We start from the raw sequence: 13491 nt of genomic DNA on the forward strand, positions 1-13491 counted from the left end.
AGTGAGTGGTCTGTGAGGCCTATTAAACACTTGGGCTGTGTCTAGACTGGCAAGTTTGCGGAAAAACTTGCCAGCTGTCTACACTGGCCGCTTGAATTTCCACAAGAACACTGACTTCCTACTGTAAGAAATCAGTGATTCTTGCGAAAATACTGTGCTGCTCCCGTTCGGGCAAAAGCCCTCTTGCGCAAATCATTTGCGCAAGAGGGCCAGTGTAGACAGCACAGAACTGTTTTGCGCAAAAAAGCCCCGATGGCTAAAATGGTGATCGGGGCGCTTTTGCGCAAAAGCGTGTCTAGATTGGCACGGATGCTTTTCCGCAAAAAGTGCTTTTGCAGAAAAGCATCCGTGCCAATCTAGACACACTTTTCTGCTAATGCTTTTAACAGAAAAATTTTCCATTAAAAGCATTTGCGGAAAATCATGCCAGTCTAGACATAGCCTTGAGTCTTCAAGTGCTAGGGCGGGGTCCCTTCGCAGCAGGCAACTAGGGGAGGCTGACGGGTGCCCCAAGGATCTGCCCCATGGAGGCAGCAGAGCCCCAATGCCCAACTCTCACTGCGTCTACCCCTGACCGGCTGTGTTCTTTTGATTGTGTCTGGTTCTGTTACAGCAACTGAAGGAGTCAGGTCAAAGCTTAAACAGTTACTATTTTATTGTTACAAGGCAAGCTTAGCTGTTAAATGTTACTGCTGTGTTACAGATAACACAGCCACTACAAAGAGAACAAGACAGAAATTACACTAAAAAGTCACATACAGGTACTATGAAATCCTTTTGGTTCTCTGAGCTCTTATTAAATGCGCACAAAAACAGATACCTAGCAGGTATATTCTTACTCCTGCAATCCTTACTCTGGCGAAGCCAGGTTCCTCTCAATCCCAATGGGAAGCAGTCAGTACGAGACTAAGGCGTCCCTAAAATCTCAGGGGTCCAAGACCACCTGACCAGCAGGTATTGGGTGAATCTCCAATTAGAGTGGGGCACAGGGCCCTACTTTATACCCCTGTGGTCACGTAGACGCTTCTTCTTGTCATTAAAATGCCAATTAAGTTGGAATGTCTTTGTGATGCCTGTTCCCACAGGGGGTCCAAAGCTTAATTTGCACCTGTGAGGGGAGGTATCTAAATCATTAGGGCCAGACATTCTTTGTCTGATGGGGCGACAGATTCCTCTTCTGGGACAGTGTGTGTAGGCGTATCAATACTGGTACCAGCCATAGGTAGCCTTAGGCCACCCCCGACCGCCTGCTGGCCCAATTGCTGCTGTTATCTGGTTCCTGTCTAGCATTTAGGGCCATTGTTATTCCAGCACCTCTTGAGGGCCCTGGAGCCTTTGAAGACAGAGTTTCACTGTCAAGGATGTCAGAGGGAGGAGGGGAAGAGAAGGGGGGTTTCTGTCTGGCTACAGCTCCCAAGCCACATCCTGGACCTTCCTGGCAGCCAGGGAGACAGCCTGGGCTGCCTACCTCCAGAAAGAGGTGGGTTGGCAAGTGTAGCAAGCAGGGGGTACAGCCCCCTAGTAAGATTTAAATTTGATTGTTTTGGGGCAGTTTTGTGACAGTTATACATTTGGGGGAAAGCAGGTATAAATTGGTGTGTTCAGTGCCAGGGAAGATAATGGAGCAAGTAATTAAGGAATCCATCTGGAAGATAATAAGGGGATAGGTAACAGCCAGCATGGATTTGCAAAGAACAAATCATGTCAAACCAATCTGATAGCTTTCTTTGACAGGATAATGAGTCTTGTGGATAAGGGAGAAGCGGTGGATGTGGTATACCTAGACTTTAGTAAGGCTTTTGATACAGTCTTGCATGATTTTCTTATCAATAAACTAGGCAAATACAACTTAAATGAGGCTATCATAAAGTAGGTGCATAACTGGCTGGATAACCATTCTCAGAGAGTAGTTATTAACGGTTCACAATCATGCTGGAAGGACATAGCAAGTGGGGTTCCGCGGGGGTCTGTTTTGGGGCCAATTCTGTTCAATATCTTCACCAACGATTTAGATATTAGCATAGAGAGTACTGTTATGAAGTTTGCAGATGATACCAAGCTGGGGGGGGAGGGGTTGCACGTGCTTTGGAGGATAGGGTCATAATTGAAAGTGATCTGGAGAAATGGACTGAGGTAAATAGGATGAAGTTTAATAAGGACACATGCAAAGCTCTCCACTTAGGAGTACTGATTTGCATGTTTAGAATGCTAAAATCCCTAGTTACCGTCAAAGTTCCCTCTAAACTGCACAGCAGCATGTTTCCACAGCTGCTTAATGAGCACTGCCCAGCCACAGGCTCGGGGAGCTGCTGCTGTTGCTGAGGGAGAAGTGCCCCTCCCCCAGCCAGGCAGCTCCATGGGTGGAGCCCTGGCTGGGTGGAGTTCATTAAGCAGCTGAGGGAACCTTGGTTACATCCTGGAGTCCTGTGGTACCCTAAAGACTAGCACATTTCTTTGGGCATAAGCTTTTGTGGGCTGGAACCCATTTTGCCAGAGGCTGCTGACAAAGCAGCCCAAAAAAGCTTCTGCGCAAATAGATATTTGTCTCTAAGGTGCCACCAGACTCCTAATTGTTTGTGCTGAAACAAAGTAATACAGCTCCCTCTTTGAGCGTAGTTACAACCTGTATAGGAAGGGTAGGGACCATGGCAGTCTACTTTAGACACCATTATCTGTTTTAGCATTCCTGATAACTCCAAATCACAGACGTAAGTGCAGATGGTTTAATCTACTAATTAACAAAGCCCAAATGGGGGTAGGGGCAGCAGTGTTCCCTCTAAACTTCAGGGAGGCACAGCTTCACAGGATTAATCAGCCCTGCCCAGTCAGAGGCTTAGGGCTCCATGTATAGTTAACTTTAGGGGAACACTGGTGGCACTACTGATCACTGAGTCAAACCAGAGAACAGGACTTGCTCTGTAAGCATCTGTCTATAATGCATTGACTTCTGTTTGGGTGACACATGCTTAGAGCTCTCTTGTAGCCAGTAGTAAAATCATCATTTAAGGTTTCTAAAAATTATAGATGGTAATTTAACAAATTATTACTCCTGAAGTGAGGTAACTAGTTTTGACTTCATTCTGAGAGCTGAATTAATCACTAGGCAGGCATCTGCTGGGCGCTGAGGGACCAGCCATCATGGTCAAATAAAACCGATTTAGCATGTCATATGCTTGGTGCTTTGAGGGCTGATTCCGTAGCGGTGATGACAATGGAGTATAATTGGTTGGGAGAGGAAACAGGAATGTGAATGAAATTGGGCACTGCTGGAGAAGAGTGTAGTAATGGCCCAAAAGCAAGTATTCCACAATCAAAGAGGAGGACAGGTTTGGTTAAAAGCCAGCTTGGTTCTGTGGTGATGTGAGGGCTGCAACTGGAAATAAACCAAAGCAACAGCAAAATGAGAAAAGGGGAAGGAGGTATGTTCAAATTCCTTTGCATATGGGGAAAGACTTAAGAGTGTGATCTGTTTAGTTCGCCAAAGGGAAGCCTGAGAGGTGGCTTGATCTGTATGCACAATGTACCAACTACTAATGGGCTCTGTAATGTAGCAGAGAAAGGCAGGACATTAGAGGAACGTTGGTCTGACCCAGTATAGCCATTCTTCTGCTCTTAACAAGAACCAACGTCTAGAAGCTGAAACCAGGCAAATGACAGTTATAAATAAGGAACATGTGTTCAACCATTGGAACAAAATACATGGAAAGTGATGGGTTTGCCAGCATGTCATCTTCACATCAAGACCGGGCATCTACACTGTATACACTGGCGGCTTGAATTTGCGCAAGAGCACTGACTTTGCAATGTACAAAATCAGTGCTTCTTACGCAAATACTTTCACGCTCCCACTTGGGAAAAAGCCCTCTTGCGCGAGAATACTTGCTCAAGAGGGCCAGTGTAGACAGGGAGGAATTGTTTTGCGCAAAAAAGCCCCGATGGCTAAAATGGCGCTTTTTGTGCAAAAGCATCCTTGCCAATCTAGATGTGCTTTTGCGGAAATACTTTTAACAGGAAAACTTTTCCGTTAAAAGTATTTCCACAAAATCATGCCAGTCTAGACGCAGCCTATTTGAAGAAAAGCCTAATCTAAGCAATGTTCACAGTATTAGTGTGTCTGCAGGAAAGTGATCCTCTGGTAAGGGTCTCTAGGCATCTCCTTTATGTGTGTTCTAGTGTAGTAGCACAGTGCTGCACGGACACAGAACACACAGTCCTTGGCCTTAGTGGCTGACGCTCTTTGTATTAGTGAGAGACAAGAGATGGAAGCAAGGAAAAGGCCTTGTCTGGTTGTTTCTTTGTACCAGCCACAACTGGGACGCAAGGCTAAGAATTGTGTTGGTGTATCTTTGTGTGTGTGTGCACGCGCAGGCTATGCTCTTGAGGCTGGTGGGTCCTGCTATCTGCCATGAGGATTCCCTCCGCAGGTCATTGTGCCACAGTGCCATGCCTGCTGTCACTTCAGCTCCTATTCATGACAGAGTGCTCCAGCCATGTCACAATTTGTTTCTCCCTTTCAGGGTCAGTGCTGCTGTCCAGCTGTCCTGCCACTTCCTCAGTAATGAGATCTGGCTGCTTCCCTGTGGCCCCAGCACCCCATGCACTTGCCTCAGGTGGCACATCCCAGCAGCTGAGCAGGAGCTCTTCCTAGTAGGACGTTAGGTGTATAGTCAATTACATTATTAACCCTGAGCTTATCTGTTAATCATATCAACTACACACAATCCCCCACCTTGCTGCCTCTGTATGGGGTGCTGGCTCCCATAGAGCCACCTGATCCCCACTCCCCTCCCCCATTTCCCACTGAGGCAGTAGTGGGGAAGGGCTCCCCCCCTGCACTGATGTCTCTATAGGAGGCAGGTGGCTGGCAGCTCCCTGTGCATGTCAGCTCACCCCTGTTTCCTCCTCCCCCTCCCTGTGCTGCTGCCTCTGTGAGAGACAGCTGGGGGGGGCAGGTGAGAACCAGTACTGGGGAGAGCCAGCTTAAAAGCTGGCTCTGCAGGAGCACTGGCTCCCACAGAGCTGCCTACCTCCCCCACCACCCTTGCACTTCTGCCTCTGAAAGAGGCAGCAGCACAGAGGGGGAGCAGGTGGGAGGCGATACATGTGAGAATGTAAACGTCTAACTGCTAGAATTTCTAGCGGTTGCATGTTTACATGAATAAACGATAGTTAAAACCCCTACTTTCTAGCTCCCCAGTCCTTGCTACAATCACTGCTGTGTCCAGGGAGCTAGATTTTTTTTCTGCCTGTCAGTCACCCAGTCCTCACTCCTTAAATAGAATAACCAGTCAGGCTCTTCCCAGATCTTCTTTTAGGGATCTGCAATGCCCTCCTTGGCTGTTCCTCTCAGACTCTTATGGCTGGCTCCTGTGCAACTTCCTTGAGGATCTATTAACTCTAGAGTCCAGCCTGGGGCCAGTGCACCATTACCAAGCACATTTACCAAAGACTATTACAGTGAGGGAACACTACCTCTTTATTCTCATATGCTATGTGGTACTGCTAAAGCCAAGAATAAATACTTAATTCATGCAACTTCTGAAATCTCTGTATGAAAGTATAAAATTACTTTGTGTACCTTAAACCCCACTGCAGAGCTGCTCAAATCCATGAAACAGGGACATACTATTAACCACCCCAACTTGAGACATGATTTGAAATAACAACTGTATGTTCAATGGCCATACTTAACTCCCTTGTTGGTAAATAGTGATTAAATTGACATGGCTCAGTCTGAGTGTCTGGGAGTGACACCTCCACTTCAGGATTCCTGACACTTTCCATTATAAGATCCTGCTTTTAGTTGCTTTTACCTTTGCCAAACTTTATTTGAACTGAAATTTTCTTTGCTGCTTGTACTGGGCATCCACATCAATGGGTGCACCCCAAAGCGGCGAATATGAAATTACAGACAGGTCAGTATTCCTAACTTCATCTGCAGAAACGATAGTTGCATAAAATGCAATTATCATATTCAGTAAATTACTGAACCTTTCCAATTACGCTACCTCACGTATGTCTGAGCTATAACCTATTTGTATCCAGCACATAGTAAAGCATATGAAATGCCCCATCTCACACACTTGCTGCACTTGTATTCCTTCTTCTCACCCATTATATTTTCTTCACTGGTTCCCTCTGGAAGGCAGGGCATACGTGCTCACCTCTTACAAGTCACACTGGACCTTTGATAAGTAACAGATGAGAAAATGAAATCACAGAATTTCTATTCACTGCTAACATTTATAAAATGAAAACACAAAACAAATAGTCTGGCAGCACTTTAAAGACTAACAAAACATGTAGATGGTGGTACGCGCTTTCGTGGGCACAGCCCAGTTCTTCGTGGGCTGTGCCCATGAAAGCTCATGATACCATCTACATGTTTTGTTAGTCTTTAAAGTGCTGCCAGACTATTTGTTTAGTGTTTTCATTTTATAAATGTTAGCGGTGAATAGAAATTCTGTGATTTCATTTTCTCATCTGTTACTTATCAAAGGTCCTTAAACGGAAGTGCTGGCAGACTATTTGTTGTTTAAGGTTTTTTTGTTACGGACTAACTTGGTTATTCCTCTGAAGATTTATAAAATGCTATTCCTTCCATATGTAAGCATTACCTAAGAAATGACTGTCAGCGCTGATGAACGTGTTCACTGCTGTGGAATTATTGCAATAATCCTGATCCTTGAGCAGATTATGACGTTGGATCTATATTTAACTCACTGTGACTTCTGTTCTTTTTACTACAATCATATTCTGCTTACTTATCTCCTTCAAAATATGGTGCGTGTTTGATACAATGCTATGTTTATCATCCTGCAAGCTTCAAATTCTTTTTCACAAGTGACAAGATTGCAGTATATGTTGTATTTCGCCACGCTCTTTGGAAAATCAAAAAGTGCTCAAATGAAGATTGTTATGACCAAAGCTTTCAATAGAAATATTGAATTATTACTATCAATTTTCAGTTAAGTTACTGGTTTGCAGCTATTTTTTCTTTTTGTCGGTCATATGTTAAATTATACTTACAGATTATGTTTCTCTAACTTTTCCTTTACTACCCCGGACATAAAAATACTCACTTTTATTTCACTGCTCTATCAATAGTGACCATTCAGCCCATCCATATTTCTGGTACTTAAAGATGTAATTCAGAAAGTCACCATTTCAGAACTGAACCTGTGACTTGGCCCACTATAGGGGCTTTAAGATACCCAGGGCTTGACAAATAGTGTAATCTACTCGCCTGTGGCAAGTAGATTACACCTCGAAAGAGCCGGCGCGGAGCGATCTGTGCATGCTCAGAACGCAAAACTGTGCAGCTGGCGAGTGGGGCTCACCGCTGCTCGGCGAGCCCTGAAGATACCTATTTGTTGTGTGACAGAATTCCACTCTTCCTCTTATCTTCACATGAACCCAGAGTATATGGGATAAAGTTACTATCTGACTCTTTCATTAATAGAACTGTGATTTCTCTTCTAAACATAGTGATAGCCTCGTGTGTGTTTCTACAGTTCTGATATCTTTATGCTCCAAATAGGTTTCTGTAAACCAGGGGTGGGGATTCTCAGGCCCAGGGGCCGAATGTGGCCCCAACGTGTGTAGATCTGGTCCTTGAGGCTCAGGGGTTGCCTTCAACATTAGGGAGCCCATACTGGTGCTCCAGCCATCCTCACCGCCCCACTGCTGGGCTGGAGGACACAGCATCCAGGGCCCCCCTAGGCTCTGGTGTGTGAAGGAAACATGGGGAGTGTCTTTCTCCTTCTCAGTCAGGGGCCATGTCAGTGAGGGGTTTGTGGTTTTTTTTGGCTTCTCACTTGTGTGCAGCCCCCCAACTGATTTTACTGTGGGTCAGCAGCTCCTGACCCAAAAAAGGCTCCTCACCCCTGCTGTAAACTAGTGACACTTCTATTTAGAAAATGTCATAATGCACCTAATTAACAAACAATAAAGGCAATTTGGTATTCTATACCTTTAAGATGAGTGGTCCACAGTTGTGGCCACCACATTGTCTCATGTTCAACAATTTCAGTTTTCCAATCCTTTGTATATTATTAATTCTTTGGTTTCCATCAACACCATCTGTAAGTGCAAATGCATGTACAAATGTTATTGGTACTATGATAATTCCAACAATTTTATAATGATTTGGCAAAACATTCTGATAGCATATTCCCATTTGTAATGTCTCACCAACCCATAAAAGAAAAGCATATTGTGAATTCCTTCATCTTATCACTACAGACAATAGTTTTCAAATTTATATTAACATAACGCAGTCTTCATAGTAGCATTTTATTTTTTAAAACTCAGTCCTCGAAATGGCAAGAGTTACATTAAAATTCCATTTTCCTTTGTATGCACAGAGTTTCCTGAAAGGCTGCGCTACATGAAATATCACTGCTATTGCACAAGAGCCAGAGCCTCGGGCCCTTTAAATCGCTCCTGAAGTGCCATGCCATCTGCTCTGTGCAACTCAGGGGACTGGGGAGGGCTAGCTGCCCTGGCCATGCCCCTTCCAGAAACACACAGCCACCTCCTCCCATCTTGCCAAGGGGTCTGCAGAGGCTGTCAGTTCCACATTTAGTGCCAAGTACAAGGGAACACATCTTCCCATAATAATCCAATGACCATAATAATAATCTGTAATATATCACATTACAGAATTCCACTCTTGAGTTCATTGAAAAATACCTAGAAGTGCCAGTGCAGCAAGCCATGCAATGCAGATTTGAATGTATTTTCCAATTTCATTACATGGCCACTATTGCTCATTCACCATCAAGCACAGCATTGTATTTGCTGATTCACACTGCTTGACTGATTGATTGAAGGAAAACGTTGGATGTGAAAGCTTGTTAATATTTACCTTGCTTGTCCCACTTCCCTTTATATTGCTCTGCCAGAATGGCAGGGACACTCCTGAAGAGATGGCTTGCACCTGTTGAAAATCAAATATGTTTTTAGTGGATTCATCATTCTGGCACTGTGACAGATGGCTGGCTAGGCCAGAGCTCTGCCACTGTGGCCTGGCTGAAAAGGTTGATGGCCACAGCTGAGCAAGCCCAGGCCTGAAGGGCTATTAGAAACAGCTGTGGGCAAGGGCTAGACAGTAATTACTCGTTTCACATGTTCCTGCTTAACACATTTTCATAATAGCATGATTTTTTTTAGGGAACGTTTTTCGAATAACATGACCATCCCCAAAATGACACGAAAATAATCAAGTGGCAGACTACTTCACACAGCGGTATAAGTTGTTGAAAACAGCGGTAATATGCATGAGCGTATACACATGGTCACAGCGCTCCTCCGCTCACTCACGTGTTTATCTTTGTGTTTTAACAACCTGCGGTGACTTGTGTTGCTAGATATCGTGTTAACATTGATGACCCAGCACCAACAAAAAATTGACTTTGTCACCATCACCTGAAACGCAACCCCCACCTTCTCCATTATTTTTAATGTGAAAATTGACGCTGCATAGCACGTTTTCGCTTAGCACAAACATTTTCAGAAATGCATCTATAGTGTTAAATGAGAAATTACTGTATAAGGCAGAAGGAAGCCAGGAAAGGTGAAGGAAGAGCAAGGAGCCAGGGTGTGGCTCAGTGTGCTCTCAGGTACACGAAGGAGCTGGCTGACTTGACTGTAAACTTTGTAAATAGAAGGTGGTGGGAACTGACAATAAAAGCCTGGGTGATTGTACCAGAAGGTATCCCAGACCAAGGGGCTGCGGCACATAAAGAACATAGCGCAGTTCCAATATATAGACAGATAAGGGAGCCTTATTAGTACAAATAAGATGTAAAATGGATTACAAGCCTTTTGGATTACAAGCCCCAAGTGCTGTCTCACTTGAAAAAAATGACTTACCTGTGTACACACTTGGCTGCGTCTAGACTGGCAAGTTTTTCCCCAAAAGCAGCTGCTTTTGCAGAAAAACTTGCCAGCTGTCTACACTGGCCGCTTGAATTTCTGCAAGAACACTGACGATCTCATGTAAGATTGTCAGTGTTCTTGCAGAAATACTATGCTGCTCCCTTTTGGGCAAAAGCCCTCTTGCGCAAATGCTTTTGCGCAAGAGGGCCAGTGTAGACAACGCGTTATTGTTTTGCACAAAAAAGCCCCAATCGCGAAAATGGCGATTGGGGCTTTCTTGCGCAAATCCACGTCTAGATTGGCATGGATGCTTTTTCACAAAAAGTGCTTTTGCGGAAAAGCGTCCGTGCCAATCTAGACACTCTTTTCCGCAAATGCTTTTAACGGAAAAACTTTTCCGTTAAAAGCATTTGTGGAAAATCATGCCAGTCTAGACGTAGCCACTTGTGTTTAAGTCATGGCCCCACTGAACTGTATAGCACAAGTCATGTCAAGGATTGTATGTCACTTAGACACCTGCAGGTGCCCTGCCGGGCACGTCTGGCAGCAGAAAAGTCAGTGAAATGTTGCAATTACAGATTTCTATTGACATCTCAAGGCTTTTCAAACCTAAATATTTTTACCACCTGTTCATCTGACGATTTACTTAAGGCCATCCCTAGCCATAGACAAAATATGAAGCTGCATAAGACACCATGGAATTTATGGTGACTTATGCAGCTTAATGCTCCAGATGGGGTGGCACTGGCTCCTAGAGTTAGCCCCATCCCCCGGCCAGCACCCCATGGGCTGTGCCCAGCAAGGGTATCCCTCTTTGAGTGCAGGGCCTAGGACACCACCTTGCTTCTACCCCTGCTCTGCCCCACCACTCTCCACCCTTCCCCTAAAATCCCACCCCTGCTCCAGCCCTACCCTGCCTCTTCTCACCCCTGCTCTGCCCCCACACAACTCTTTCCCTTCCCCAGTGATGTGTGGCCTGAGGGATTAGCAGGAGGCCTGCTTTGGCAGCAGAGGTCAAGCCCACCCCTGCACTCACCAGCAGCAGCAGGGGGAATCCGAGCAACCCAGCCCTGACTGGTCCATTCTACTGGCTCCCAGCAGCATCACTCCACTCCCCAGTTCTTCCCTCACATCCGCTCTGTGCCCCCCCTGCTATGGGTCCGCGCCCCTCACATCCGCTCTGTGCCCCCCCGCTATGGGTCCGCGCCCCTCACATCCGCTCTGTGCCCCCCCCCCGCTATGGGTCCGCGCCCCTCACATCCGCTCTGTGCCCCCCCTGCTATGGGTCCGCGCCCCTCACATCTGCTCTGTGCCCCTCACATCCGCTCTGTGCCCCCCCCGCTATGGGTCTGTGCCCCTCACATCCGCTCTGTGCCCCCCCGCTATGGGTCTGTGCCCCTCACATCCGCTCTGTGCCCCCCCCGCTATGGGTCCGCGCCCCTCACATCCGCTCTGTGCCCCCCCGCTATGGGTCCGCGCCCCTCACATCCACTCTGTGCCCCCCCTGCTATGGGTCCGCGCCCCTCACATCCGCTCTGTGCCCCCCCGCTATGGGTCTGTGCCCCTCACATCCGCTCTGTGCCCCCCCCGCTATGGGTCCGCGCCCCTTACAGCAGCTCTGTGCCCCCCCGCTATGGGTCCGCGCCCCTCACATCCGCTCTGTGCCCCCCCGCTATGGGTCCGCGCCCCTCACATCCGCTCTGTGCCCCCCCGCTATGGGTCCGCGCCCCTCACATCCACTCTGTGCCCCCCCTGCTATGGGTCCGCGCCCCTCACATCCGCTCTGTGCCCCCCCGCTATGGGTCCGCGCCCCTCACATCCGCTCTGTGCCCCCCCCGCTATGGGTCCGCGCCCCTTACAGCAGCTCTGTGCCCCCCCTGCTATGGGTCCGCGCCCCTCACATCCGCTCTGTGCCCCCCCCGCTATGGATCCGCGCCCCTCACATCCGCTCTGTGCCCCCCCCGCTATGGGTCCGCGCCCCTCACATCTGCTCTGTGCCCCCCCACGACTCTGCACCCCTCACATCCGCTCTGTGCCCCCCCCGCTATGGGTCCGCGCCCCTTACAGCAGCTCTGTGTCCCCCCTGCTATGGGTCCGCGCCCCTCACATCCGCTCTGTGCCCCCCCCCCGCTATGGGTCCGCGCCCCTCACATCCGCTCTGTGCCCCCCCCGCTATGGGTCCGCGCCCCTCACATCTGCTCTGTGCCCCCCCGCTATGGGTCCGCGCCCCTCACATCTGCTCTGTGCCCCCCCCCCGCTATGGGTCCGCGCCCCTCACATCCGCTCTGTGCCCCCCCGCTATGGGTCCGCGCCCCTCACATCCGCTCTGTGCCCCCCCGCTATGGGTCCGCGCCCCTCACATCCGCTCTGTGCCCCCCCCCGCTATGGGTCCGCGCCCCTCACATCCGCTCTGTGCCCCCCCCGCTATGGGTCCGCGCCCCTCACATCCGCTCTGTGCCCCCCCCGCTATGGGTCCGCGCCCCTCACATCCGCTCTGTGCCCCCCCCCGCCATGGGTCCGCGCCCCTCACATCCGCTCTGTGCCCCCCCCGCTATGGGTCCGCGCCCCTCACATCCGCTCTGTGCCCCCCCCCCCCGCTATGGGTCCGCGCCCCTCACATCCGCTCTGTGCCCCCCCCGCTATGGGTCCGCGCCCCTCACATCCACTCTGTGCCCCCCCCGCTATGGGTCCGCGCCCCTCACATCCGCTCTGTGCCCCCCCCGCTATGGGTCCGCGCCCCTCACATCCGCTCTGTGCCCCCCCCGCTATGGGTCCGCGCCCCTCACATCCACTCTGTGCCCCCCCCCCCCCGCTATGGGTCCGCGCCCCTCACATCCGCTCTGTGCCCCCCCCCCCCCCCCCGCTATGGGTCCGCGCCCCTCACATCCACTCTGTGCCCCCCCCGCTATGGGTCCGCGCCCCTCACATCCGCTCTGTGCCCCCCCGCTCTGGGCACCCCCCCCGCTCTGTGCCCCCCCCGCTATGGGTCTGTGCCCCTCACATCCGCTCTGTGCCCCCCCCGCTATGGGTCTGTGCCCCTCACATCCGCTCTGTGCCCCCCCGCTGTGGGTCCGCGCCCCTCACATCCGCTCTGTGCCCCCCCCGCTATGGGTCTGTGCCCCTCACATCCGCTCTGTGCCCCCCCGCTATGGGTCCGCGCCCCTCACATCCGCTCTGTGCCCCCCCGCTATGGGTCCGCGCCCCTCACATCCGCTCTGTGCCCCCCCCGCTATGGGTCTGTGCCCCTCACATCCGCTCTGTGCCCCCCCGCTATGGGTCTGTGCCCCTCACATCCGCTCTGTGCCCCCCCCGCTATGGGTCTGTGCCCCTCACATCCGCTCTGTGCCCCCCCCGCTATGGGTCCGCGCCCCTCACCGCGGCTCTCCCGTGAGAGCGCCCGGCGCTGCGACCCCGGGGAATCCGGCCCGCCCCGCCCGCTGGGCCGGCGCTCAGCTCCCCCCACAGCTCAGCTCGCGCCCCCATCCGCTGTGCCAGGCGGTCGCGCGCACCGGGGCGGGGGCGGGGGGGCCGAGTCGCGAATCCCCCGCCTTGCCCGGGGAGCGAGCGCGGCGCTGCCAGGCACGCGCCTGCCGCCGGGTGAACGGGACG

The 13491-nt window shown here is 50.3% G+C and overlaps 1 long non-coding RNA gene across 1 annotated transcript; it reads right to left on the reverse strand.

Moving 5' to 3' along the window:
* Positions 1 to 632: 632 nt before the first annotated feature.
* Positions 633 to 13393, reverse strand: LOC102455479 (uncharacterized). The gene is made up of 4 exons (XR_016347013.1): positions 13258 to 13393; positions 8870 to 8941; positions 7973 to 8082; positions 633 to 3373 (listed from the first exon to the last, which is right to left on the reverse strand). It is a non-coding gene; the product is annotated as an uncharacterized LOC102455479 (long non-coding RNA).
* Positions 13394 to 13491: the final 98 nt, after the last annotated feature.

Source organism: Pelodiscus sinensis, chromosome 17, assembly GCF_052426305.1.
Source record: "Pelodiscus sinensis isolate ZL-2025 chromosome 17, ASM5242630v1, whole genome shotgun sequence".
Taxonomy (NCBI): Eukaryota; Metazoa; Chordata; order Testudines; family Trionychidae; genus Pelodiscus; species Pelodiscus sinensis.